The sequence below is a fragment of the Agelaius tricolor genome, unplaced genomic scaffold (genome assembly GCF_023055355.1).
Source record: "Agelaius tricolor isolate 1412-34295 unplaced genomic scaffold, bAgeTri1.0.p SCAF_24, whole genome shotgun sequence".
Lineage (NCBI taxonomy): Eukaryota > Metazoa > Chordata > Aves > Passeriformes > Icteridae > Agelaius > Agelaius tricolor.
The window spans coordinates 8,318,080-8,344,895 of NW_027269284.1; positions in this window are offsets into that span (position 1 = coordinate 8,318,080).

Genomic DNA, 26,816 nt, shown 5'->3' on the forward strand with positions numbered 1-26,816 from the left:
TACATGACTTGTATAGAATAGCCCTCCAAGGATAGCACTCCAAGGCATGGAGTTGAATATTGATGTCACAATATTTTCCCTTAGAAAATTGAATTGAATGAATTTGGCACAATGCAATATTGCAACATTCACTTTTTGTCATCTTTCATATTTTTGCTTAGCTGAAAAGAGAAAATTATTCTGTGGAGCTGAATCCAAATACAAGACAAATGTACTTATTGCACTTGCTTTATAGATGTACAGGTAAATTACTCTGAATGCCCATGTAACAGAAAGTGATTTGTTTAAATGGAAAAGCTTTTGTGTTTATTCTGTGAGACATGAAAATGTATCACTGAACACATGATTGTGCTGAAGTAAGAGGCATTTGAAGCACACAAACATGCCACATCTCCTGAACGGACAGAGTTCTTGGATGCTTTTGCAAACACTCAATATTTCAGAGGTGTTTCAAGTCCTAATTCATGTTCTTTTTTAATAATATTGTCCAAGAAGCAGCACTTTTAAAGAAGTTTTTAGCCACAAGTGAAGCTTTATTGACAAAAAAAAAAAAAAAAAAAACCAAACCAGAAAGTAGCTCTGTGTTTTCATCAACAGCTATTTTGAAAGTCCCCAGCTTTCATAAATTGAAATATCTGTAATCATGATCTGGCCCCACTGACTCCATGAGCTGGCAGTGGAGCAGAGCAGGGAACTCAGCCCCACTCTCAGCCATCTGCAGCTTCAGCAGCCACAACCCTGTCAGCAAAGACTCACACCAGGGAAACTGCCTGGTAGAGAAATAGTAGTATTTAGTCCACTAAAGTGCAATTCTAACACAGCCCTATTACTTTAAGGACTCAAAATCCTGTCTTTGCATGCTAGTTTACTTTAAACTCACTTGCACATCACAGTGATTAGTCTAGACACATTCTCTGTGTTTTAGAAACCACAACCAAGAAAATATCAACATTTGCACAAGCACTTAGACACATAAATGCACTTTAAAGTCCAGCTCTGAGACTTTTGCCAGCAGCTCGTGTCAGCTGGTTCAGCTCCTTACCAGCAGAATTGTTAACTCACTCCTCTGGGTGTGAGCATCAGCTGCCTACAGGTCAGAGTGGAGCATTCCCAGGGGACACCCAGAGCAGTGCAGACTGTGTGCCAGCCTCCTTTCCCAGGCAGAAATCAATGCCACTGATAATATGTTCCATTAATAAAGATAATGCCCAGAGACTTCATTCAAAATCAAATCATGAGAAATTATATTGATTTCTTTCTGAAAGAGAATAAACCTGAGAAAGAGCTTGCAAACCCTACACTGTAACACTCTTTTCTACCATATTCAAGAGGTTAATACAAATAAGATTTGCTATTATAGTGTCTGTGTCAGAAGGTGATTGACCTGGAAATAACTCTTTTCTGATGAAAGGAGAAACAGGGATTAGTAATTCTGGGAAAATGACCTCTGTGTTGTAGATTTAAACAGATTAAGAGCTAGCAGTGCAGCAAAATCAAATATTGATAAATATTGAAAGCCATTTCTAGTTTTAAAGCTACCCCAGTTAAAAATTACTTGAGTTACTTGAGTTTTATGGTCAGACTTTTTGAGAGGCATGTTCTTGACACATTTTTGGGGACTGCATTGAGTAACAATGTAAAAAGGGAAAAATTAGCAAGAAGCAGTAGGGTTTCTAATGAAGTATATAAGTGAAGTGGCAGCTGTCTTTGCATGGAAGAGAATGGGAATTGTTCAAAAATTTTGCCTTCAAGAAACAAAAAAGGAGTGAAATCGGAATGACCACTATTAAAAATAGTTTAGCTGCACTTCTAAATACTTTTAATCTGTGAATGTCATGAAAAGATTATTTTGCTAGTTCAAGTTAGTGAGGAGCAAAGTGAGCCAGGAAGAATGTGAGATAGTTACTGGATTATGTAGATGTGTAGTGGGATAACCCTGGCTGGATTCCAGGCACACACCAAAGTCCCTCTATCCCTGCCCTCTGCAGCCCTGTGAGGGAGGGAAAATACAATGAAAGGGTCATGGTTTGAGATAAGGACTGGGAGAGGTCACTCACCAAAAACCATCACAGGCAGAGCAAACTTGAATTAGTGATACTAATTGGATTTATTACTAACAAAATCAGAGCATGAGAATGAGAAACAAAACCTTTAAAAGAGTTCCTCTCAGCCCTCCCTCATTCCCAGCTCTGCCTCCTCCCCCCAGAAGCACACAGAGACAGGGAATGGGGATTATGGTCAGCTCATCACACACTGTTCCTGCTGCTGCTCCACCCTGGGGTCCCTCCCATGGGAGAGAGTCCTCCAAGAACATCTCCAACATGAGTCCATCACCAGGGCATCAGTCCTCCCCAGACTGCTGCAGTGTGGGTCACTCTTCCCTCTTGGACCCAAGGTAAGTCACTCTTCTGTGTTGGCTCTGCTGGTCATGGGCGAAGCTTCTGGCAGCTGCTCACAAAAGCCACCCCTGCATCTCCCCTGCAACCAAAACCTGGCCATCAAAACCCAAACCAAACCCAAAAGCTACTTGATTTCCTTCTTTGACAAATGAGCAGACAGAAACAGGGAAATATTCAGTGAACGCAGAAAGGACCTGGTTCATCACTCTGTGAGGCTGGAAAGTTACTGCACAACTTTCTGGTATTCTGTCTTGTTTAGTCTTCCCTGTAATCAAGGGACTACAACTATTAACCTTGGTAATAAAAAGGAGAATGCTTTAAGCTTGAATAAGATAGTTAAAAAAAAAACAAACAAAAAACAAACAAAAAAACCCCCACAAGAACCAATGAAAAACCCGGAAAATACTTCAGTTAATTCAAGTTGTCCCTGTGAGCTGGCATTGCAGTAGATGAACTCCAGACTTATTTGCTGCCTAAATTATACTGCATTTCTCTAAATAGCATTTCCTGGCTCAGACTGACCCAGAGGAACTCACTCTGACATGCATCAAGAATTGAGTGGTGCAATCTGAAGCAGTTCACAAGTATTGCTTTTGAGAATTATGGGGGACAGGTGAAAACAGAAACCTTGGAAAGAGGTTGTTGCATATCTATTTTTTAAAAAGTGGGTGGAGTAGGAAGGCAGAAATGCCACAACATTAACCTTGTCAGGCTAGTTCTAACACTCAAAATACTGCAACAAAAAACTATTTTACAAGCCCCTAAAGAGCCAGCAACAGCAACACGAATATCTCAAGGCCAACTGATGTCAAACAATGCATTTTATGCTAAAATAGATCCAAAACACTTAAAAGAAATAGATGTGATATGCTGTGTTTTTACCTTAAAGACCATGAAAACCTACTAATTTGACTTTTTGTTTGAATCAGCTTGGGGAATGTCCTGTAGATGAGGGATCCCAGGCTCAGTTTCCTAAGCTAGTCCTGCCATTAATAGCAAAAAGTCCCTGACTGCTCTCCTGAGCAGCATGTGGGTAAACAGGAGGCATTTTGCTGTCTAACATTAAGGGATTTAAAGTAGCTTGAATACCCTCCTAGAGGTTTTTTTTTTTTCTAAATGACTGCTCTAGCTGAAATTGTTAGAAGCTATATACAATTGCCTGAAAACCTAATGCCAAGTGCTATCAGTGTTCACTGTCAAATTAGAAGGATGTCCTGTGACTTCCTGCAAAACTCTGTCCCATTTCTGGCATTTTTCAGTATTTCCATTTATGACTCATACAAGAGCTGGGAGTGCTCCTTATGAAATTTGTATACAATCTAAACTTTAATGTGAGTTTCAAGCTCTACAGGTGTAGAATTAAAATTGATCAGATGGAGTCTGAAATAAATAATTTGGCAAGGACAGGTGAAAAGGTAGGAATAGTCAGCTGCACAAATAGAAGATGGAAACCACTGGATGAAATTAAGTTTTGGAGAAAAGGTTCAGATCTGAAAATTGATGGGTTTGCAGTGTCACACACCTGCACTGTTTCTACCTCCCTCCTTCTGACATTTAGAAGCAGGTGGTTTTTATGCAAGATGTGAAGAAATCCTCACCTTCCCTCCAGCTTTGGCATGGTCTCAGCAGTAATCCTGCCTTTCATCCAGAATATGATAATTAGAGAAAGATGGGAGCACTGGAATACAAATCAGAGAGTGACAAGGATAATCAGAGCCCAAGGAAAAATGGCTTTTCAGGGGCAGTTGAAAGAAATGCAGTTGTTTAGGCTAGAGAACACTGAGAGAAAACAACAATCATGGGATGCATAAAAGGCTCTTGCAATTACTTTGAGAGCATTTCCCAGAGAGGGACACATCTTCCAGGAGTCTGTAACACACTGTTTCTGGTAAGCAAAGCAAATATTTACCTAATACTGGCCTAATTTTGGGTACTGAGTGGATCCATTCTCCTCATCCTAAATGCCTAAGCAGTGTTTCTTGTTATGGGTCACCTTGAGAGGTGATGTACAATCAATCAGTTACAAAATACAAGTGTACATGCTCAGTTACAGGCAAGTAACCAAGCAGGCTGGTGAAAAGCAATTTTTTCCAGTGGAATGCTGTGTATGGAAAACATCTTTGCCTCAAAACAGGACTCACATATTGTAAGTAAAGAGGACACATGGTCTGCAAACTCTTGCAGGTTGGTGATGTAGCAGTGTAGTCAGCTGATGGCAGAAGTTGTTTCCACAGGCCTCCAATCCATTTCAGCTATGGACTTATTAAAGCATATCAAATGAAAACTGAGAAGGGGAAGCAGAGGTGAATGAAATGCATGGCAAAAATTCAGCTACCAGGTGAAGTGGCTTAGACTGTGACCCACCAGCCTTTTGTGGCAGAGAAGCTCCAGGGCAAATGCTTTCCCTCAACACCTCCATCTGTCCAGCTGCACAGCCCTTTCCCCTCCATTAACTTTAGCAGGCTTTTAGACACCTCATTCAGGCAGAGACACCAACTTGCCAGTGATTTATTTAGCTGGAGTTCTGAAATCTACCCTGAGTGCTTGCAGTCATTTTCATGGCCCACCCACACCTGTCCTGGATATTTTCTTGATCTTACCTTCTTAGTATTTTCTCTTCATCCATTTCCTTCTCTACCCCTATTTCATGAGTACAAGATTTCATATGAACAGCCAACAACCACCACCCAGGTACTCCTTGCTGTAGTAGAGACCCTTGATATCCTCCAGAAAGGAGCTGAATTACTTAGAAGAAATCTTAGATAAATGAACACAGACATCCTTTGCTGAAGAACTGGTGAATGTGTATATTTTAAGAGCATGTTTTCTGTTGCTGGGGATGAAGGTGGTGAGGATGAAGGTGGTGAGGATGAAGGTAAGCCTGCCCAACAGCTGCATCTCTGTCTCTCCATGTCTGTGGAGAGGGAACATCTTGCGACAATTGCACGGCAAAGAGCATCCTGTCTCCATCCTGAGATGTCTGCACTCTGCTAAGATGTCTCCTGCCTTCACATTCAATTCATGTTTTGTAATTGAGCAGCTTTTGTCTGTGCTTCCTCTTGCCCAAGCATCAGACAGAATAGCTTTTCTTCCATCTTTTGTAAAGACAGCACTTGTGGTTTTGTAGATGATGCAGGTTTCTGGGGGAAGATTAAAATATTCCAGCAAAACAAAGAACTTCTGACTGAAGCATTTAAATTCCAAGTGTTGAGAGAGGGAACAAAGTGTGAGGAGAAAAGAAAGTGCATTCTCATTCTGGGTGCATTTTTCTGCAAACACTCCTCATAACCCTGGGCTTGAATGGCAGCTGAGTAGCAGTGCTGCTTGCAGCAGTGTTTATTACCAGAGGCAAAAGCTTTTGCTATAGCTCTCCCTTTAACTTTTGCAAAAAACATTGTCAGTCACTGTGGAGACATTGACAGAAGCATCAGAGAACGTGTAGAATGTAAATATTCGTGTTGTGGCTGTAAAACAGACAAACTAAAAAGGCCTAACTTCTCTGGAGTTCTTGGGGAGTGAACCTCAGAGCTGTGAACCCACGGGATGAGCTGCTCCCCAAAACATCTGGGTGCAGGGACCAGCTTCTTTCTTCAGCAGAACATTATTAATCATAATGAAAGCTGATTATATTGTGGGTAATAAGGGGTATGCTATCACAAAACTGTACACACACACAGAGATCAGCACTTTCCCCCATTTCTTACATCACTTCCTAAAAATCCACCTGCAAAAAGGCTCTTGTCTGGCAATCTTCCAGATGGGAGTCTGTCCACACAGAGGCCTTCTACAAGAAAACACAAACAGAAATGCTCTTGACAAATAGCCTAAAAGAATCTGGCATCTATGCTGTGACCCAGCAAATGCATGCAAAAGCACCTGTCAGACTATTTGAGGGGAAAGGATTAGCACATCTGATAAACACATGGAAGGAGGGTGATTTCCTAAAAGGCTGGCTAGCAATTTTTAATAGGACCTATTCCCCTCTACATGAAGGTTGGGCTTGATGATCTTGGAAGTCTTTTTGGACCTTAATGAGTCTATGATTCTGTGACTATGCATTAAATAATTTGCATTTTTAGCAGGAACACACTGGTTTGATTCAGCCTTGCAAGGTAATGTCCCTGCCCTTCCACCGCCTTGCCTGCACTGCCTGTGGCAGAGCCTAAAAGATGCATTTCACAGGGCTGACAGGCTCCCCACCAGGCAGCCAGGTGTCTAACAAGCCTGGAAGTCTGATCTTGACTGGTATTTGCAGAAATTCATCTTCCATAAGTTTGCCTTGCAAGTATTTTGGGCTCAGAATCACTGGGGCACCCTCTTCATACTGCAGTCAAGTTCAGAGGTTATACTTGTCATTTGAATCCAGACCCATGTATCTTCCAAAAAGAATATTCCAGTGCAGACAAAAACTGTCTTCATGGCAAGAGGAGTCACATGTGGATCCCATGGGTTCAGACCTGTCCAACTTCTCAGGGCTGTTGCCTATCAATGGGCAGCTGAGAACAACAAGTGCATACAAGAGCTGTTTGCTTCAGGAGGTGGTAAAATCTCCCCCAGAAGACTTTTTAAGGATAGGGTAGATTTGTCAGACATGTTATAGGAAGAGCAGACAGGGCAGATACCACCTGACCTCTGCAAGCTCCTCTGACCCATGCTGATTTTTTTCCAGGTCACTGGACAGAGCACTGTCTAGTTCCATTTCAGATTTCTGGGCGCTGGTTACATCCTCTGCATTTGAAGCTGTTGAGATCCAGGCAGATTTGAAGCAAATTCTTTCCAAAGCAAACTTGCAGAAAAGGGTGGACAGATTAAATGAGCAGTTTGCAGAGGAAAAGCTTTGTGCAACTCTTCAGGAAATCCTTGCATTAGCAGTGGAATAAAACTGTTCTGCTTGCCAGGCACTGACAAATGGGAAAAGTGCAAACAATTTAAATAGAAAGGTAGAGATGAGAAGGGAGAGATCACAGGGTCAGCTGCCTCAAAAATGCAGTAACATGTGTCCTGCCACTTAGAGCAGGTCTGAAGAGGCTGAAGTACTCAGGTCTTTGACCCTAAATATTTGTGTCGGAGAAGCAGCTCAATGTAAGAGATCTCATTTAAGTGATGCAAAACTGGAAAATGTATGCCTCCTGAAGATGCAGCTGCACTGTACTCACAGAGCTGACAAATGAGGAAAATGCCAAAGATGCTGCCTCCAAGGCCAATATGGCCCTCCAAGAGCAGCTTCCCAGCATCACTTCAGCCCTTTCTAGGGTCCCTCAGAAGCCAGTTGAGAGTAAGACATTTGGTGGATAAAGCAATTTAGCCACCCAGTCTGCCACCTCTTCCTAATACCAAAAAGAGGTGGGCAGAAGTAAGAGACTTCATCCCAAGCCAGGTGGGCATGGATTTATGTGATGAGATGTTCATGTCTGCCAGTGAAATGCTTACAGTTTAGTCAGAAAAGAGGCCCAGTGAACTCAGTGGAGAAGTAAGAACCTCTTCAGTGAAGGCCTTAAATATTTAGTTGAAATTGAAATACTTTAATGTAATAAACTTCCTCATTTTATATTAGAACTAGTTGTTTCTTTACTGTTATATATAGAAAGCCATACTTCCTCCCTCAGCTAATTTTTGTTAGCATACCAATTTTTCACCCTAGGGCCCAGTTCTGATTACCTTCACACTGATGGCACACATTTGTGTAACAACACTGGCTCTTAACAGCAACAGCTCTCTATTCATGGTGGTATAAGCAAGATAGGAATCTGGCTCTCAAAGCTCTATTTAAACTTGACCTGGATGATTCATGCCTTTGAGATCTCAAAATGAGATTACTGCAAAGTGCTTTATAGCAGGCTGCCAAAAGGGCTAATCCATTCCCTGAAGCTAATGCACAGTACAGCACCTTGATTGTTATCAGAGGTGGGCAGAGAGGGATCTGCCTACTCACTACTTGTCTGTCAGCATTTTCTGCTTTTTAGTGCCTAGGAAAGGTCTACAGTTTTGCTTTTAGCTTTTAAAGCTATTAACAGGCTGGAAATTGATGTTGCCAAGGACATCTGTAAATGTGCCTTGGGGATGTATAAATACTTTATTGTATTGAATTGTTCCCCTTTTTGTTAGCCACAGGAATCCTATCAGACTGACGAGGGTAATTTCCAGTGATGTCTCTCAAAATGAACATGAAAACAAGATGGTCACTCTGCCATGCCTTTCCCCTGGACCCCCCTCCATGAGATCAGATGCTCTCCATGATCCTTTCATGATCAGATTCAAATTAATTTGAATTTGGAGGTTCCCTTGTGAACTTTCTTCTTTTACTACAAAAATTGAAATAATTTCTATCATAACAAAGTTCTCCTCACATGTGATCTTTTTTTCTGATCCATGAGGATCAAAACAGAAGCTCACACAACTTAGCATTATTTCTACAGGCTCTGCAGTGTGCTCCACAGGAGCAGCCAGTGCAGAGATGTATTTCTGCCTGTCATACAATTTGCTCAGAAATCCTTTCCTGTGAGTCCTGGTGTGCATCATTCAGCCTTTGCATGCCTGTGCAGTGGCATAAGGCTTCATGTAGCTGTAAAAGCACTGGGAAACATACAGGAAGGAAAGATAAATGTGTGCTGCAATACAGAAGACCAGAAAACAGTGCTGAAAGAAGGTAGGGATTTGCAGGCTATTGTAGTGCACTGAATTTCCCCAGCTCCCTGCACACATGATGACTCTCTGGGAAGCTCAAATTAGTGTGCATTTTATCAGCCCCTATTCTTTAATAATGTCTCTTTTAATAGGGACAGCTGGATCCAAGGCAATCCCATCAATCAACACTGACAGCTGTGGCTATGATATTTACTCCTCTGACTCTGCTGCACTTGCAGACCTCATGCCTGTGGAATTACATCCAAATTTGAAATGTTTGACAGCAGGAGATTGGTGAGATTTGCTGTCCTTAGAAGGATCTAGGAACAGTCACAGGTGATAGCTCTTGGACATACCTTCACTTCTGCCTCACTGAAGGGAGGCAATAAACTAACACCCCTTAGATAGTGGCTCTGATCCTTACACTGGCTGGCAATTTCCTCTTAAAGGTTGATAATTTCAAGAGTTAATGGTTACATTAGCCCTTGGTGGAAAACATTGGCAGCAAACTGTAATATTCCCATGATGAAGTCAGAAAAGAACCCACCTGTAGCATTGCATGTTTCATATATGGGTTTATTGTAAAGTTGGTTAATTTTATAAGTTAAGAATTTGGTTTGACCCTCAGTTCCCCCTTGTAATGGTTTGTTCCTTCCACCTGTTACCTGTCAATCATTGTAACCATCCCTCTCAGGTCGAGGCTCTTCTATGTCAATCATCCCTCACCTAACATATGATTTGTCCCCTGAGCCTTTTCCCGCCCCCAGACCCTTCCTATTGGTTCAGTGTGTGTCATCCCCGCCTCCAGGTTCTGTTCATTGGTCCCTCATGTCTCCATCCATCACATCTTTCCCTTTTGTAAGTGCCTACCTAAGGGCTTTTACCCAACAGTGTCACTGGGCCCGCCTGGGTCAAATAAAGCGCCTTGGCATCCAAACGCGTGTCCACTCCTTCCTTCCTTTGCCTCAGTGCCTCACAGTCCTGCTCTTGCTGGCATCCAAACGCGTGTCCACTCCTTCCTTCCTTCGCCTCAGTGCTTCACAGTCCTGCTCTCGCCGGCATCCAAACGCGTGTCCACTCCTTCCTTCTTTTGCCTCAGTCCTTCACAGTCCTGCTCTCGCCAGCATCCAAACGCGTGTCCACTCCTTCCTTCTTTTGCCTCAGTCCTTCACAGTCCTGCTCTTGCCGGCATCCAAACGCGTGTCCACTCCTTCCTTCCTTCGCCTCAGTGCTTCACAGTCCTGCTCTCGCCTGCATCACCACACCGCAGACAGAGCCACTACTCGGCTTCTCCCCGAGAACCTGGGAGTGCCGGGATTCATGGCCTCCACCGGTCACTCCGGGAGTGGCTAGCCAGACTGTCAGCTCCAGTGGCCACGGAAGTGAGACTGCACCCACCTACTTTAATCTCCATTTCATAAATGCCTGAATTTAGAGACCATGCTGTCACATCAGTGATGATGTCAAGCATGCAAATTTACCTTTCTTCCACATCCGTTGCTGTGCTTCCTACTTCAGTGTTCAATTTCTGGCATTTTGTTGCCAAAGTAAAAATCCTAAATTATTTTGATTATAATCTCCACTCTTAACTAGTTTCTAATCACAGAATACCTTGTTCCTTTTATGAAAGAAGGATATTATGGCACAAATTTTGGAAGCCAGTAAATAAAGTTATGCATTTTTTTCCTTAGAAACTTTCCATGGCTATGTTTTGTTGAAAAAATAATTTCAAAGGATTCTATTTGTTTATGGAACATATTTTGGATCATGCAATAATCTCAAAAGAAACAATTTGTTACTGCTGCCTGTTTGGCATTGATCAGGCCACATCTGGCAGTCTGTCTATGGTATTTGCAGGGATGCCCTGACAAAGGCAGGAATGATGCATCTGACTCCATGTTTTTAGAAGGCTAATTTATTATTTTATTATACTATATTATATTAAAGAATACTATACTACACTATACTAAAGAATACAGAAAAGATACTTACTGAATGCTAAAAAGATAAAAATGAAAACTTGTGACTCTTTCCAAAGGAGTCCCAACACAGCTTGGCCTCAATTGGCCAAAGAGTGAAAACAACTCACACCAGAATCCAATGGAACAATCACCTGTGGGTAAATCTCCAAACACATTCCACATTGGCACAGCACAGGAGAAGCAAATGAGATAAGAATTGTTTGCCTTTTCTCTGAGGCTTCTCAACTTCCCAGGAGAAAAATCCTGGGCAAAGGGATTTTTTCAGAGAACATGAACGCCACATTTGTCCAGCCCTGGGCTCCCAGTACAGGAGGAAGCTGCACAAACCTGAGCAGCCTCCCCTGCAGGCAGCCTGGGGCTGGGGTACAATGTGTGAGACAAGGCTAAGGCAGCTCTCCCTCCTCAGCATGGCAGGAGCAGCCCTGGCTGCTGGGCTCAACTATCTGAAAAGGAGGTAAGGAAAACACAGAGCCAGGCTCTTGCCAAGATGTTTAACAGCAGGACATGAGGAAACTGTGACAAGGTGCAAAAAACCCCAAGGAAACTCCAGCTAGATGCTTGGATAGAAAACTTACAAGAAACGACATAAAGTGAGAAAACAAGCCCTGAGACTGTGGAATATCCAGCCTTGGAAATACTCAAAACTCAGCTATATGAAACCATTAGCTCAATGTTCTCTGAAGCCAGGCTTCTGCTCTGAGCAGGGTATTGAAGCAGACAACTACACAGGTCCCTTCTGACCAAAATTATTGTGTGATTCTGTCTATCTGACCTTTTTTGCTTTAAGTGCTCTTTGAGATTCCTATTTGGGAAAAAAAAAAACCAAGGAGAAACATAGGTCTTCCTTGTAGAAAGCAATGGCTGTTAATGAAGCCAACCCCCTTCGTGTAAGGGGCATGAGAAGCCCAAAGGTACATTCATACACATACATCCAACCAAACCTTACTGAAAGTGGAAACGGGGAAAAAAACCAGCAGATTTTTAAAAGCAAACCTAAAAGTCCTCTAATTTCATCAAGTCCAAGCAGAAATGTAAAAGAATATTGTCATCTTTTTGCAGGGGTTCCATACTGTTGGCTCCTTATTGCAAAAGTTCCATACCTTCTTGGTGTTTCTTGTGGGCAGGTCCTCAGAGCACAGACTCTCTCCTCTTCACAAAGCAGCCAACTAACTCCAGTTCCCTTCTCAACCACCCAACCCACTCTTTTATAGCATCTTCTTCTCATTGCTTACAGCTGTGGCCTCTTAAAGTCAGACCTGTTCCTAATCTTTGATAATTGTCCCAGCTGCAACTCCTTAGGGTAAGATTACTTTTCTATACTACCTTTATTTTCTTATATTCTATCCCCCTGCAAGAGAATTTGGTCATAATTTTCATATCATAATTTTGCATTCTCAAATCCTCAGATGAGCCTTAAGACTAAGGAGGAGTCATGTCTGAAAGTAAGGGTTGAGACAAAGAGCTATCAACTCTGAATGTGTATAAGGGATTGCTGGAGGTCTGAGATTATCTCCAAAATGTTATTTCTAAGTGTTTCAAAACTTTTTGGCCATATCACTTTGTTAACCTGCTCTTCCCTTCCTCTCCCACCTCTTTTTGTGCCTTTATCTATGGAAGCTGTTCCACAGAGTTGTGCCAGTGACCATGTCTGCAAAGCAGTGAATGCACAACTCCCCAGGGAATAATCACCTGCAGTAAGCTTTGACTGGAATAGCAGTGAGTTCAGGAGTCCCAGAAATAGCCAAGGTCTTCCTAAGAAATGAGAGACAAAGGAAAATACAACCTAGAAAAAATGTAGGCAAAATATAGGGTTGTGAAAAGTCCCACAGCATCTCAGACTGCTGTTTTTGTTTTCTACAGATGCTTCCTTTGATATTCCTCCAAGAGTTTTGAGCATTTACTCCATAATAACTATTATTATGTATTATTATTACTGAAGGCCTGGATGGCATTCAGAGGTTTTAAAATAGCCATCTCTTCCACAGTGTTTTGCAGTTTCTCCCTCTTCATGTTTTAAATTTTGTCCAATGGAGTCTCAAACTCTCAAGGAACAGAATGACCTGAGAGGCCCTTGCATAAGCCCCTCACATGGGTGGTTTTTTAAGTGTTAACTTTCACATAATTCACCATGAAAGGAGTTAAAAAACACCTGAATATGCAAAAAACCTATGCCTGACACAAAGACAGAACCAAACTTCAGCTAGGCTAATAGATACCGCTTCTCAGTTTTCCCTAAATTTATCTAACAAGGATTATAATGGCAAGTGACTGTTCAAAGACAACTTCCACAATTTTTTCATGGCCTCTACTGATGAAGAACACAGCAATGGACTCAGCTCTGCCCTTCAACAGCAGCACACAATACACAGGATTTTTCAGAGAATGCCATGTGTTCCAGGAACTGAGAAAATAGCACTACTGTAGTTTGTGATAACCCTAAATCATTGGACTTTGTCCTGCTCTTTCCCAATAGCTCTTGAAAGGATTTCTCCAGGTTTCTAGATGTCTTTTTGCATCCCAGGCACACTTCTTACATGTCCTCCCACTCTGAAGCTATTTATTGTACCAGGCTCTGTGCTTTTCTGCCTGAAATTCCTCCACTTTCTGAAGAGGGATTTTCCTATTAAAAAGATTCTTTCATGCCAGGAAAAGGTTAAAGATTTACCATGCATCAGCTGGGCTGTGGTAGTTTAATATGTGCATATTTTTAGTTTGTTTTAAACAGAGTAAAATCTCAACAAAGCTCATTGCCACTTCATATAACCCTTCTCTAATCATGGGTTAAGCACATGCATGCAATTACTGATAACTCTTATCATCTGCCAGTCCTCAGAGAAGATATTCTTACCTGCACATTGATTTATAACTAATGATTTGGACCAGGTTTTGCACTTGCCTTGCACTGGGGAGAAAGCCTGTACTCTGAAATCATTGCAGCTATTTAGGTGAGCAACTGCCTGCCAGCTTGAACAAGGGATTCCTCACAGAGACTCCTAATCCATCATAATCCATCCTTCAATTTGGTAACAAACAGTGATTTTGAAGATCTGACTTGTATTGAAATTCAATGTCTTTCCATCTGCTAGCCAAATTTGTACAGTAATACAAACACACTTGGTATCTAAAGAGCATTCATTGCTTGCATGTCACTGTCCTTGCACTTTAATGTTCTAGAGATGATTTAGGGGCATCTGCCATTTTTCCTTGATTTAGGAAAGATTTAGAGATTTAGCAAAGACTTTAGTTTGTGGGCTTAAAATCCCTTACAAAACCCCAGGTTTTGTGTGCCTTGTATTTAAACCAACGTCCTTGAAGAGCAGATATTTACATCAATAGAGGTGAAGGTACCTTTTGTTTAATGACTACAGAAAGAGATTTAGGCTACATTTTTCTTTTATGTCCAGGGGACCATATCTTCCACATAGCTAGGAAGAGCTACCTGAAATTTTTTTGAACTTTTCAACCTGCTGGTTCTCCACTCCCACATCTCCATCAACAAGAGCTGGAGGAGCGTGAGCTAAATGCAAACACACAGAATGCAACTTCAGAGCCCAGATTTCCTTCTGCCTGTGGAGAAGCTGCAATTATGCCTCTCTGATTAAAAGAAAATCTGCAGCAGCCAAGCACTGATCAAGTTTGAGCAGCCTAATGACTTTGCTAGCACATGATGTTTGATAACAATCTCCAGCAGACCACTGATGACACAGATCCCTCTTCTTGGAAGGGAGTGATAAAGCCCCCTGTTCCAGCTGATTAACTTGTATATAGCAGGCCATGATCCAACTGTTCCTTAGCCACCTGTGCAAGTGAAATGTGGCTCTGCTCCTGCAGTAATTTAGCTCCTAATATTTTCAGCCTGATAAAAAGCAGACCACCTCATCTAATGGCAATTTTTACATAATGCTTTTTATTTTCAAGCCAGCCTGCCCACCTTATATTGCATATAAGCCATGGCTGTATTTACTACCACAATGAACAACTGCATCTCCTCCAGAATTAAAATCTAATGACACATAAACAAAATCATGCCCTTATATTCCTACAGATAAAACTTAGATCTATATCTTAATTAGGAAATAACTGTGTCTTCATCTAGAGAACAAGTAAGTAAGTTCTAGTAGATCTTAAGTTCATGTAAACTCTGGGTAATTTAAATTGAGTTTTTTCTATGATGAATGTTTACACTTACCATATGATAGAAGTGGTTGGGATTCACACCTGCACAAGTAGCTACCAACACATGGACAAGAGTTCTCACCTTTCCAAACATCAGTAACAATTCCTGCCTTTGCATGGTTGCAATACCTTTGCATGGCTGTCTGAGCAAGAAACCATGAAAAAGTAATCCCACAGTGACTGTGAACTGACTCATTCAATCCCTGCATGGTTCAAACATACACAGAATATGTATACAGCAGTCCTCTTGCTGGTTTTGCTTCCTAAGCTTCAAGTTTATGTTCTGGAAAAGTACTCACTTTCCACCATATAAAAAAATCTGGAAAAAATCAGAAGTATGGAGTTGAAGTGCTACTTTCATCCTTCATTTTTATATCCTTTAATATAGCAATAAAATGAAAGCAGTTCCATGCTGAGGACCCAAAGGCTATGGGGCACTAAAACCAATTAAATGGCAATCAAGCCTTCAAAGCAGATATGTCAAAGGCCTTGAGCTGCTTCTGAGGAGAAAACATTCAGTAACTCTCTATTTATACAGTTTGAAACATCATAAGCATTTTCTCTGAGGAATTTACACAAACAAAACCTTAGCAATTCACTAAATATTCAAACAAGGTGATTTCAAAAATCAGACAAAACCTAAATATTTATTAATTGCACTGTTGAACCTCAAGTCCTGAGAGCATATTTTAGCTCCCTAAAGCAAATTCTGAAGCTAGCTAATCAATACTCAAGCAAACTACTGATTTGTTCCATAAACATGAATGCACTCACATGCTTTGCAGTGTAAGGAAAAAGTGACATTCCCAGAAAATGACTAAGTTCAAATACTACATCTCCTGGCAAGAAAAGTTTGAAATTCTGCCAGCTGTGTGCAGAAGATCACCTAGCATGACTTTGATTTCTAGAGGTAGTAACAGACTGATTTCTTTCCCTGCAACAGATTTAGCCAAACAGTTTTTATGCCAATTTTTCTACTGAAGTAACTGGGGGAAAAAAAAAATCCAAGAACAAAAAAAAGCCAAAACCATACTCATTTGGCAGAAAAGAGAGGAAGTTTGCAAGAAATATGATTAAAGAGAAAGTGAAAATTTTAGATACAGATAAAAAATATGACTGTATTACCTCAGGGGCTTTTTTTCAATAAGAGATAAGCGTTAAAAGTTTCATTCTGGACCTGAGTTTGCTGCCTAACAGCTTAAACCTTTACATTTGGCCAAAAGAAATGCAAAATGCCACCATTTTAATTTGATGCTATTTGAAAGTCTCACAGATGGAAGTGATTCCACAAAATATAAAGCAATTTGGAAACAAAAGCTGCTGGTTTACATCCCCAAGTGAGCATTCAGGCAGACTCACCCAAACAATGATGCTCAGTTTAACCAAACTACCTGATGAGGAGAGATGCCCTTTCCACCAGAGAAATCCCACCTCCACAAAGTATTTTAATCCGTTTTTAAAAGACCAAAAAACCACAAAGCAGGACTTCTTTTGTCAGAAAGAACCTGCCCCTGTTCTGGGAAGGTAACCCAGGAAGCAGGGCCAGAGGAAGGAATTCACTTTGGACCCTGCCACAAAGTGGAGAGCTTTGAAATACCTTCAGGTTTGGTCACCCACAGCAGAAAGAAACCATTGTTTGCTGCCAGTATCTGAGTGTGTGCACAGAGGGAAGGTTTTTGCAGCAGCTGGTGAATGCAGCACCTCCTGAGTGCCTGTTGGAGACCCTGCTAAGTTCCTTGCAAAGTAAAGCCCTGAGATTCTTGTCAGCACGTCTTCACTTTGTATTTGCCTGGCAATTTTCCAGCTCCCTTCCCACCCAGCCTGGAAACCTGCCCAGAGTGTAGGATGCTAGCAAGAATCATTTGGCTTGTGCTGTTTGGCTTTGTTGTCAACAGTTGGGTTTCAACTCTGCCATACATCTGGCACGGTTTTGCAGGCTCATGCTGCTGCTCACATTTTCTCAGTATCCCCCATGTTAAAGGTGGGAAGGGAAAGAGAGTATTCTCCTAGACTGTCCATGTTTGAGAATGTTTTGTTCTTCTCAGAGTGGACATCCTGACAGAAATCTTTGTTTTTCTTTTTTCACTGTGGTATTTCCCCTCCCAGGAGAGCAGAGCATCAGGAGGCAATAACCAAGAGAAACCTCCATAGAGAGGATCCATCCTCTGGCCCTTTCGTGGCTCCTCCTTTCCTTCACATGAACATTTTCCCCCTTTTCACATATCCCAAACCTTTCCCATTCTTCAATCATAAAGTGTACCTGGAGGAAAGGTACAGGAGAGCTGCCCTCTGTGCCTTCCACCTGCAGGCAACTTGCTGGTCCCAGAACCAAGCTTCAGCCTCCATCCAATCACTGCTGACACCTGCCAGGAACAAGCAGGGCTTATCGTGGTCTGGTCCCAAGACATGTGGGCAAAAAAGGTAAAATGACCAACATAAATGTTAACTGAGAGCAGTAACTGCTTTGGTTTGGGTTTTTTTCTCATCAACTTCACAAGACCTATGTCTGCATTGACTGGATCTTCAAGAAAACATCATTTACCTATGACTTGGTACCTGAGAGAGGTAGAAATGACATGAAAAGCCCTCCAAGCCCTCTTGCAGCCCTCCAAGTTGTCTCAATTCTAGGAAAGAAGGAGCTGATGATTCTCCTGGCAAGCTCAATCTTTTCATGCCCGTTTTGGGCATTTTGCCTCAGCCATGCTCAAAAACTGTTCTGCCAGTGGCAGGAGTTTTGGGGAAGCTCCAAAAAATTGTTTTCACCCCAGGACATCCAAAATATACACCTCTGTTGCCCTCCTTCTGACCTCCTGAATCAAGGAGAGGTTGTTTGGTGCAGTGGCCGGTGAAAAGTGAAACGCCCAGGCTAGATAAGTGTCCAGCCAACCTCCAGCCAGTAAGGCACTTCCCCAACCCGGAGTCAGGGGCTTGTGCCCAAGGCGATGTCAGGCCTTGCGGACGTGTGGCCGCAGTAAAGAGCTCCGAAGTCGCAGGATGAAATGAAGAGGCGACCCTCAGTTTCTTCGGGGGGGTGGTTTTATTGGTAGGGAAACGTGCAGGTTCGGTGGAAGAAGCTGAGAGCCCCGAGGCAGGGAAAGCCTCGGTTTTACAGAGGGTGGGAGGGGTGAAAGATAGCAAATCAGAGAGGGATATATTAAGGATTGGCATGATCGGAGAACCCATCAAACACAGTTGCGGGAGGGACCCTGGCCCCTAACCCAATCACCCGACACCCTGGCCCGAACTCTCTAGAAAAAGAGGCAGGGGTGTCGAGTGACAGGCAGGCTGCCAGGGGTGGGGAACAAGAAAGATACATTTGGTAACCAAGACAACTGGGGAGGGGTTTGGGGATTGACACAAACTGGTAACAGGGCAGGACCTTCTGAGAGAACAATGGAGGGAAAACTGAACAAGCATAAAACACACCACAACAGTTGTTGTCCTGCTGGTCTAGTCTAACTTATACTCAAGGGCAATCAATTCCACATCCTGGCTGGATGTCCTCACACATCTCCTCATGGCTGCCTGAATTTCTGTTACAGACAGTTTTCCTCCACTCCTTCTTGCTGAGATTTTATCAATAATTTTCCCAGCCTTCAGTGGCTTATAACATCACTTCTGCAAAAAATTACTTTGTTCAACTGAAGCAATATTTCTGTAAACTATTTATAAATCTGTCTTTGAGTTTAAGTGGCTGTAAATAGCCAGTGCCACAAACACAGCTGTGCCACATCTCAGGCTGAAAATAAGGGCTTCTCTCTAACCAGGGACCTCCAGGCAATGTTTTCAGTTTTCTAAGTGCCTTTATTTATGGTAGACATAAAACCAACCCAGAGCCCCCAAATATTTTTGCCTTGTTGGTATGCCTGATTTGCAGCATACCTCAAATTTCAGTGCAATATGGAAGGATGAGTCAGTAAAATTCATTAACACAAATAAATTAATTAGCCCAAGTAACTGTCTTCTTTTCATTTGAATTAAAGTGGAAAACAAAGAGAAGTCTATCAAAAGTTCTTTAGGAAAGGCAAAGCACATTCAATCAGTCTTTACAGAAATCAGGTGTAACACAAGTCACACAGCTTTGAAGATTCTTAATTTTTGTGAAAAACAGAAATTATCATGAGGAAACCACTGTGACTGCTCAGCAAAGCAGTAACTCACCTCTCCCATAAGAACATTTGTTTTGGCTTTTACTGGTGAAACAGAAACAACTTCAGCTCTGAGGTTTTTCACCAACACTGAACATAGTCCAGGCCAACAGGATTTGAAATGTCACAGATCCAGATGGCAGAGGGGCATGAAACAAGTCCCAGGCAGCAAAAAGACACTTCCCCAACTGAAGGTGAGTCTCATCATAAAGCCATATGTCAACTACCAAAAACACATGGAGCACACCAATAGGGAATCAAGTAGAGCATGATGATTTAGTCTTTTTTTTTTTTTTTTCACCCCACAAAAGGCACAAGGTGCCCCTGCCAGATGCCTTAGGCAGCCTGAAGTATCATGGCTATCCCTGAGCTTCCCACGGCCAGCATCAGGTGACAGCTTCTCCTTTCCCACCACAGATGTACAGATTGCTTATTTATCCCTGCAGTGTTTATTGGGAGCTTCCTACCTTGCAGCTCACGTCTGTCTTCCAAATGCACATTACACTATGACCTCACAGCTGTGCTGAATTCTGTAATGCTATTCTCTGTCAGCACAGGGATTTAACAGAAAATCTAATGTGGATAACCAGAGATATGCAATGTCTGACAGATGAAAATGGTGCTAAGAGCAGCAATACCTACATAGGGCTGGTGGTGCAGAAGAGGAGAAATTTGTTTTCCACTGAATGTCCACAGGGACCATCAAGAAAAAGCCACCCCATTTTGAGAATTACCAAACTCTACAGCAGGCCCACCCAAAAAGCAAGCCCTTCTCTTGACCCAACAATACTGGGGTTATTTTATCAAGGCAAGGTTAAGTAGTTGGTAGTAGCAGATAAGGAGTGAGAAAGACTTACTGTGATATTCCACAACCCTGCAGCAGGTTCTGCCCACATCTTTAGCAAACCCTGGAAGTTTGGAGGTAATTCCCCACACAAAGATAGCTGCCCCTTTTTCACAGCCCCACATGCACAGTTTATTCTTTAATATTTTTGAAAATATGACAGCCTCCATTAGAAGTCTTAGGCAGAAAGCCTTGATTCAGCTGTCCTCCCTCCTGCATTTGGAATCTGGGAGAGCCATTTTGAAACACAAGGAAGAGTTCATTTGTATTTATCTGAGAGAAAACTGATAGACCAGATCTTTATTAATCAAAGTCAATGAAACTGCATGGTTGAGAATGTGATCCAGTGTTTACAAACATACATTTTGCAGCCAGACTGTTTTGGTGCAGTTTCTCCTCCAGAAAGGGTATTGCCATACATCTTCATTTATTCTCCTAATGAAATTAACGAGGTATTTGGTGGCACAATTTATAGGAAGAAAAATTAATGGCATTGGATTCTCAGCTTATGTGAAAAGGAACTGTGGTACTTCAGCAAAACAAATAGAATTCATCCACCCACACGTAGTAGAGTCCCAAACTAATTAAATAGGCTGCTTATCTCAGATATAAAATTCAGGCTTCATCTTTCAAAATGAGAGGTTTGAGGAGGGAAGAATATTATGGCCTATCAGCTACATAGATATATATAAGTGTCTGAATTAATCTTTGGATGTCTCCCAGAGAAACTGAGAAGGTTCTCGTGTCTGTAGAATACAGAGAGTAACCAGAAATGGTTATAATTTATACTTCCTTAACAGGACCTTCTTCAAGTTCCCTGTAAGAGATAAGACTTTTCTAAGGTCACACAGTTCTAATTTACATTATCAGTCAGTCCCACAAACTGCATTGTTTTGAATTTAAGTATCAGACTTTTTTTTTAGATGGCAAATGCCTGATCATCTTTCTTCTACTATGAGAACCAGGGGAAGCATGGTGAGAGTAAATTAAACCCCAAGGAATATATCCCCAGAACTGTCTATTCAGCCAGTGTCAGGTAGAACAAAGACCAAGTTGAAAAGAGTGCAGAAAACTTACATTAGTAATGAAGTGAGAGCTTAATAATTATAAAAGGAAAAGATCCTAAGGGAGTTGGGAAGAAACTAAATTGTAAGAAATACACAAATAGTCTTTTTGTCTTTTATTTCTGAGTCCTCTCTGTGGTGCCTTGGCAATGTGTCTTGACAGGAGTAAGTTACTATAGGCCATGGGTTCCAGAATTTAATGTGCTGCTGAAATTTTGTACTATTTGAGAACAAGAGCGAACCTTTACAACTGCCTAAAATCTGAACAATTCTTGATATCTTTTGCTGTTCCTCAGAGCTTTCATCACTTCCTCAGCAGCCAAACTGCCCAGCTGCTGCAGGGATTGGCCCCAAACTCCTGACTGCTGTGAGTGTGCCTTGTTTGTTCACGTTTGAGCACCAGGTTTGCATCTTCCCTTGGAAGCTGACAGGAAAACTGGTCAGAAACATGGAGGCAAATCCAGGGGTAGTGTTGGAAACATGAATCAGGGAAGAAAACTGCAAAGCTGCTCTTCAATCATCTGGCACAAATTATTGTCATTTGTATCTGATCTGGCCAGCACCTTGATGATCTGCAATCAAACAGTAACAACAGTTAAATGTAATGATTTCACAACATTCTCTAGATATATGAAACACAGGCAGGTGTTATTTAAATGCATTAATTCAGCCACCTTGAGAGTTAAATTGACAAGAAACAGTATGAAGAACTGAATTCCTTATGTTCCTTATAAAACATAAGGAAAATAACAAGAAATAAAATTTCTTACTGATGTGAAAACAAATCATAGATAAGAACAAAATAACTGTTTAGACTAGACCTTATCCAAGAGGCTATGCTAAATAAACATATTTAAAGCTTTTTAATCTTTAATAATCAGACTGATATGGGACTTCAGCTTACAATGATGTTTTATGTGCCATCCTCAGAAGAGAACTGCTCTTCTACATTTGGTTCATGAGTTACCACACAGAACAGAGGTATCAGAGCTCAAGTAACAGCTTCAGTAACACTATAGATATTAAAAAAATGTATGCTGTATAAATAGGTATAGAACCTAGAGTAGAACCTGTAGTTAAATAGGTTTAGAAGCAGAGAGTACCACCACTGGCATGAAATGCCTGGACTTGGGACTTGCATCCACCTTTATATACTGTGAGATAGGTGTGGGTATCAGGGCGTGGGAAATAAAAGCTCTCAAAGAGAAAAGTGCAGGCACACAAATGTCCACAAGTGGAGGACAAGAACAAAAGGCAACACACTGCAGCAAAACAAACATCGTCCTAAGAGATATCCTGGGGGAAGATCCATTAAGATGCAAAAATACTCAAGAATAATTTTTGAGTGCCAATTAGTGAGATACTCACTCCTGCAGCAGCATGCATCTACTTCTAGGTAGCTCATGCAAAATCATCATGGAGTTATGCCCACTGGGAGCAGGTGCTTCAATTAGAGGTTACATTTATAATGTAATTAAATGCCTAATTTATTAAAAGGAATGCAAATCACCTCAGTTTCTAAGTGGCAGCAGTGACATTTAGAGCACGCTACGCAAAACCTTTGTTTTAGGAATTAAGCAATGTATGCCCTCAATGATAGCAGCTCCAAAATGGCCTGTTGCTCACTGGTCTCCTGAGAGCCCCAGTGAACATAAAAATTGAGAAATTGAGAAATGGGATCATAACATTTATGAGAGACAACTGGGACAGTCACAATAAACTGTATTTCATGGAGGTTCTGGAGGTTTTTTAATTTTTTCCTTTTTATATCAAGAACTCAACACAATTATTTAATTTTTTTAAAATATTTTTATACAAAAGCTTTTAATTGGTTTTTTTTTTAGTATTCCAACGGTTTGCAGACATAGTGGCTTAGCTCTGAGAGTAGAGTCACCTCTTTGAGCTGTCGTGCCTTTTGTGCCTGTTCCTCAGTAACTCTCTGGTGTGCAATTGAGCATCTGGTTGATGGCTACCATTCCCATTGCATGACCAATTCCAATGATTTGTTGTAACAGTAAGTCCCATAATGTAACAGGGAAAGATTAGAAACAAGCAGCCCTGCAGAATTGCTAAAATACATAATCATTCCTACTGGTGTTTAACTCATATTCCATATGATCCATTGTTAACAAGAGAGCTGCTTAACCACAGGCAGTTATTTATGCATTGGATAGACATGCTGGGAGAAAACAACACCAAAATATCCAATACTATAATGAGACTTAAATAAAACAAAAGGATCCCATGTATCTTTTCAGAGCATTACTTAAAAATATTGTTCATTTAGTAAGGCTTTTTTTTTTAGGTGAGAACATGGGACAATCTCTCACTGGAAAAATTCTGAAACAAAAAAGAAAAACAAAGGTCAAGCACTGCAACAGCATCTCTCTCCCCCCAGCCCAGGAGCAAAACATGGCAATACCTCCATGCAGTGACACTCCTTCAATCCACAGCTCCCAGAGTCCCTAGTGAAACAGTTCTCACATCTGATTTTCACCTTTTGTCTTCTTGTCTGGGAGTGAATCCTTCCAGGATTGAAGGTGTGTGGCTCAGTGGCTGCCCACACAGACTCCAGTGAAGTCAGCTGGACTCTGATTTTGTATAGCCAAGTACCTCCCAACTTGCTGCGACGTTAAAGCCAAATTCTGCAGCCTGCAAAACACAATAAGGACATCTTTCTTAATGCTTTCTGGTCTAATTTTCAGCTTGTTTACCCACCTGTCTTTCCTCACTTGATTGCTATTAGATGATTTAATAAGAACACAAATAACCCCCACCAAAACAAAAGTAGATGGAAAGGTGTCCTGGTTAAAATGTTTGCTTCTTTGAACTCAGGTAATCACATCTACTCAAATTCTCATCTCCTGATAAGACATAAATAGTCTATTGAGGCCATGAGAAGAAATGATTTACAGCTGCCTTTTTCAAGTGCTTTATTAACTGTCTGCAATGTCTATTGAAATAGCATGCTTTCCTCCAAATGTGTAAAGGCACAGAGGCCTAATACAGCAGGCTGGGGATTTTTGCTGATTATCATTTGATTATTTGGGACTTTAAGAACATATGTGATAAAGATCATTATACTTATGTGTATACATTTGTCTGCTTACAACATGAGAGTATTTTCTTTGCCTATTTTGGTGTATTTCCAATACAATATTCTTCAGAGAGATAATATTTGCACCACTTTTTTATATATGGTATTTCATGTTGTTATTTGTAAGCAGCCCGCTCTGCACCACAGTGTTGAGATCCAACCAGACAATCAGAAAGCCATTGTGGAAAAGTAGGGATCCTTCATACCTAACACCCATCTGTACATTGAGTTCAGACTAAGTAACTTTTAATACTTGTTCATTTCAAATGCATTTTTCTTTTCCTCTTACCTCAACCCAGGAAAAGCCCTAGAAGTCAATTTAATTCAAAATTATAATGATGAGTAACAGTTTTCTCTGGAAAACAAGCAAATGTGGAGCTCTGTCAGACCTCTGGCTGGTGCCACACTGTTCCCATAGAGTAGTGCCCATGAACATTTCTCAATTCTTTTTACCTTAGTTGGGATGTTGCTGCCACAATACACAATTTTACTGCTTTGAGAATTTCCTAATTTCTACATGGTAAGGTTCTTTTTTTTCCTACCCATAAAACACTTAGAGAGTTTTATACCATCTGTGCAGAAAAACCTAGGCAGGTCACCTGTTGGCTTCCAGATGGAACATAAATATTTGGCTTGGGATATTGCAGTTTTAAATAAAACTGCAGTGGCATACTACCACTGAACTATTCCTCTTTATTTACTGACCTGGCATCAACCTTGGAAAACAGCTCTTCTGTGCTGATAAAACCCAAGCAAGTTGTTCCAAATTATTTCATATGTTCTCGTACCTTGCACAGACAGGGCTTTTAATTTGTCAAATATAATTGAGTTTGTATTGAATAAACAAAAGAAATATGTGAAGAATTTATGAACAAGAAGGAAACAAAGAATAGATAGTTCTTAAGGGCAATGACCACTTTCTCACTGCAAACCTCATATTTCTGTCAAAGACATAAAAAAATCTGTTTTCAGGCAAATGTTCAAGTCAATGCAAATCACATATAGCAGCCTAAGCATCTACTTAAGTAAATAAAATCTGATAAACATTTCAGATAGTCATTATGGGGCTTTACCCATATCCACAAACATGAAACATCATCTGCTCCAACAAGATAAAACCAGGCTGTCCCCATGGCATAACCAGGTCTGAAAATGGACTGATAGCAATACAGGATACTGCATACTATGACACTGGGAATTTTCAAAGTAATGAATTTTTCCATAAGCAGAGAAAAAGCCAACACATAAGAGCTACTAGTACTGTCCATGTATTTGCATATTCTTCAGCAGCATTTACCAGTTAGAGTTAAATGGACAGTAACTTCTGCAGCAAAATAGTTAGATAGCAAATAAAAGCACTAAAAAAAAACCTCCTAAAAAACCCCAAAAGAAACAATACAAAGCTTGCCACAAACTTGTTTAATTCTTTGCTGGCATGTACCTCACTCCAATTAGAAACATACCACACAAAGGAGAGCAATATCATTTGGTTAGCCAAGACTCTGGTGCAAGGGGTGGATGCTCTGCCTCCCAGCAAACTGCAGCCCCAGCCTCTGCCTTGTCTTTTTCAGTCAGGATAAGACTCCCCTTCCAGCCATGGGGTATTCTAAGGCTACATTGCCTCCATGATTAATAACCCTGTGACTGCTTTAGCTCCTAGAAGTACGAATTACACCTTTGCCATAACATCCCTAATGAAAAGGAAAATGATCTGTCTGAAAAGTAGGACACAGAGCCAGGAAATTAAGAAAATGAGATAGCAACTTATTTCCAAGAGCTGCTGAAAGCACTGCCAGGAGCAAAAGTTATTCTCCCTAAGAGACTGCTACCAATCCTGCTTAGTGGTTGATGGTCACCTAGGAATGGTCACTTCCCTTGTCTTAACCATCTAAATGAATTATTAATCTCATTCTCTAAACAAGACCTGCAAATTTTCTTACTTCCACATGAATTGGAAATCATATTTGGAAATGCATCTGGTCAAAGTTTTCCTGATCTTCACTGGAATATCAACATTATTAAATAATAAGAGTGAAACTTTTGCTGCCAGGAGTCTGTTATCTCTGCTCAAACAGCACAGCCTGAAGCAGATACCATCAGCTGTTATGATGCTGGTAATATACCAAACACTGTCATTCCACATTTAAGGGATCCAAAAGAGCAGCAATTGCCTTCATTCATTTGTACTATGAAATTTAAAGAATGTTTCTTTTTTCTGTTTCAGTGGTATCTTTAGACTCGACATCAGTCAAGAAACTGTGATTCCAAAGAGAAAATGACTGAGACAGAGTATTTCTCCCCTACCCTCTAATTTTAAATGACAGGTGCAGATATGTCTCAAGAGACTGACAGTTTTCTTATTGTGCTTTGCATTTGAAAGGCATGTGGGGCTTTTATTTCAGAATGTTTTTATTTCTTCTCTTGCTGTGTCAGTGGCCAAGTTTGAAAGTCAAGCCTTGTAAATCACAATTCTTGGAAATGA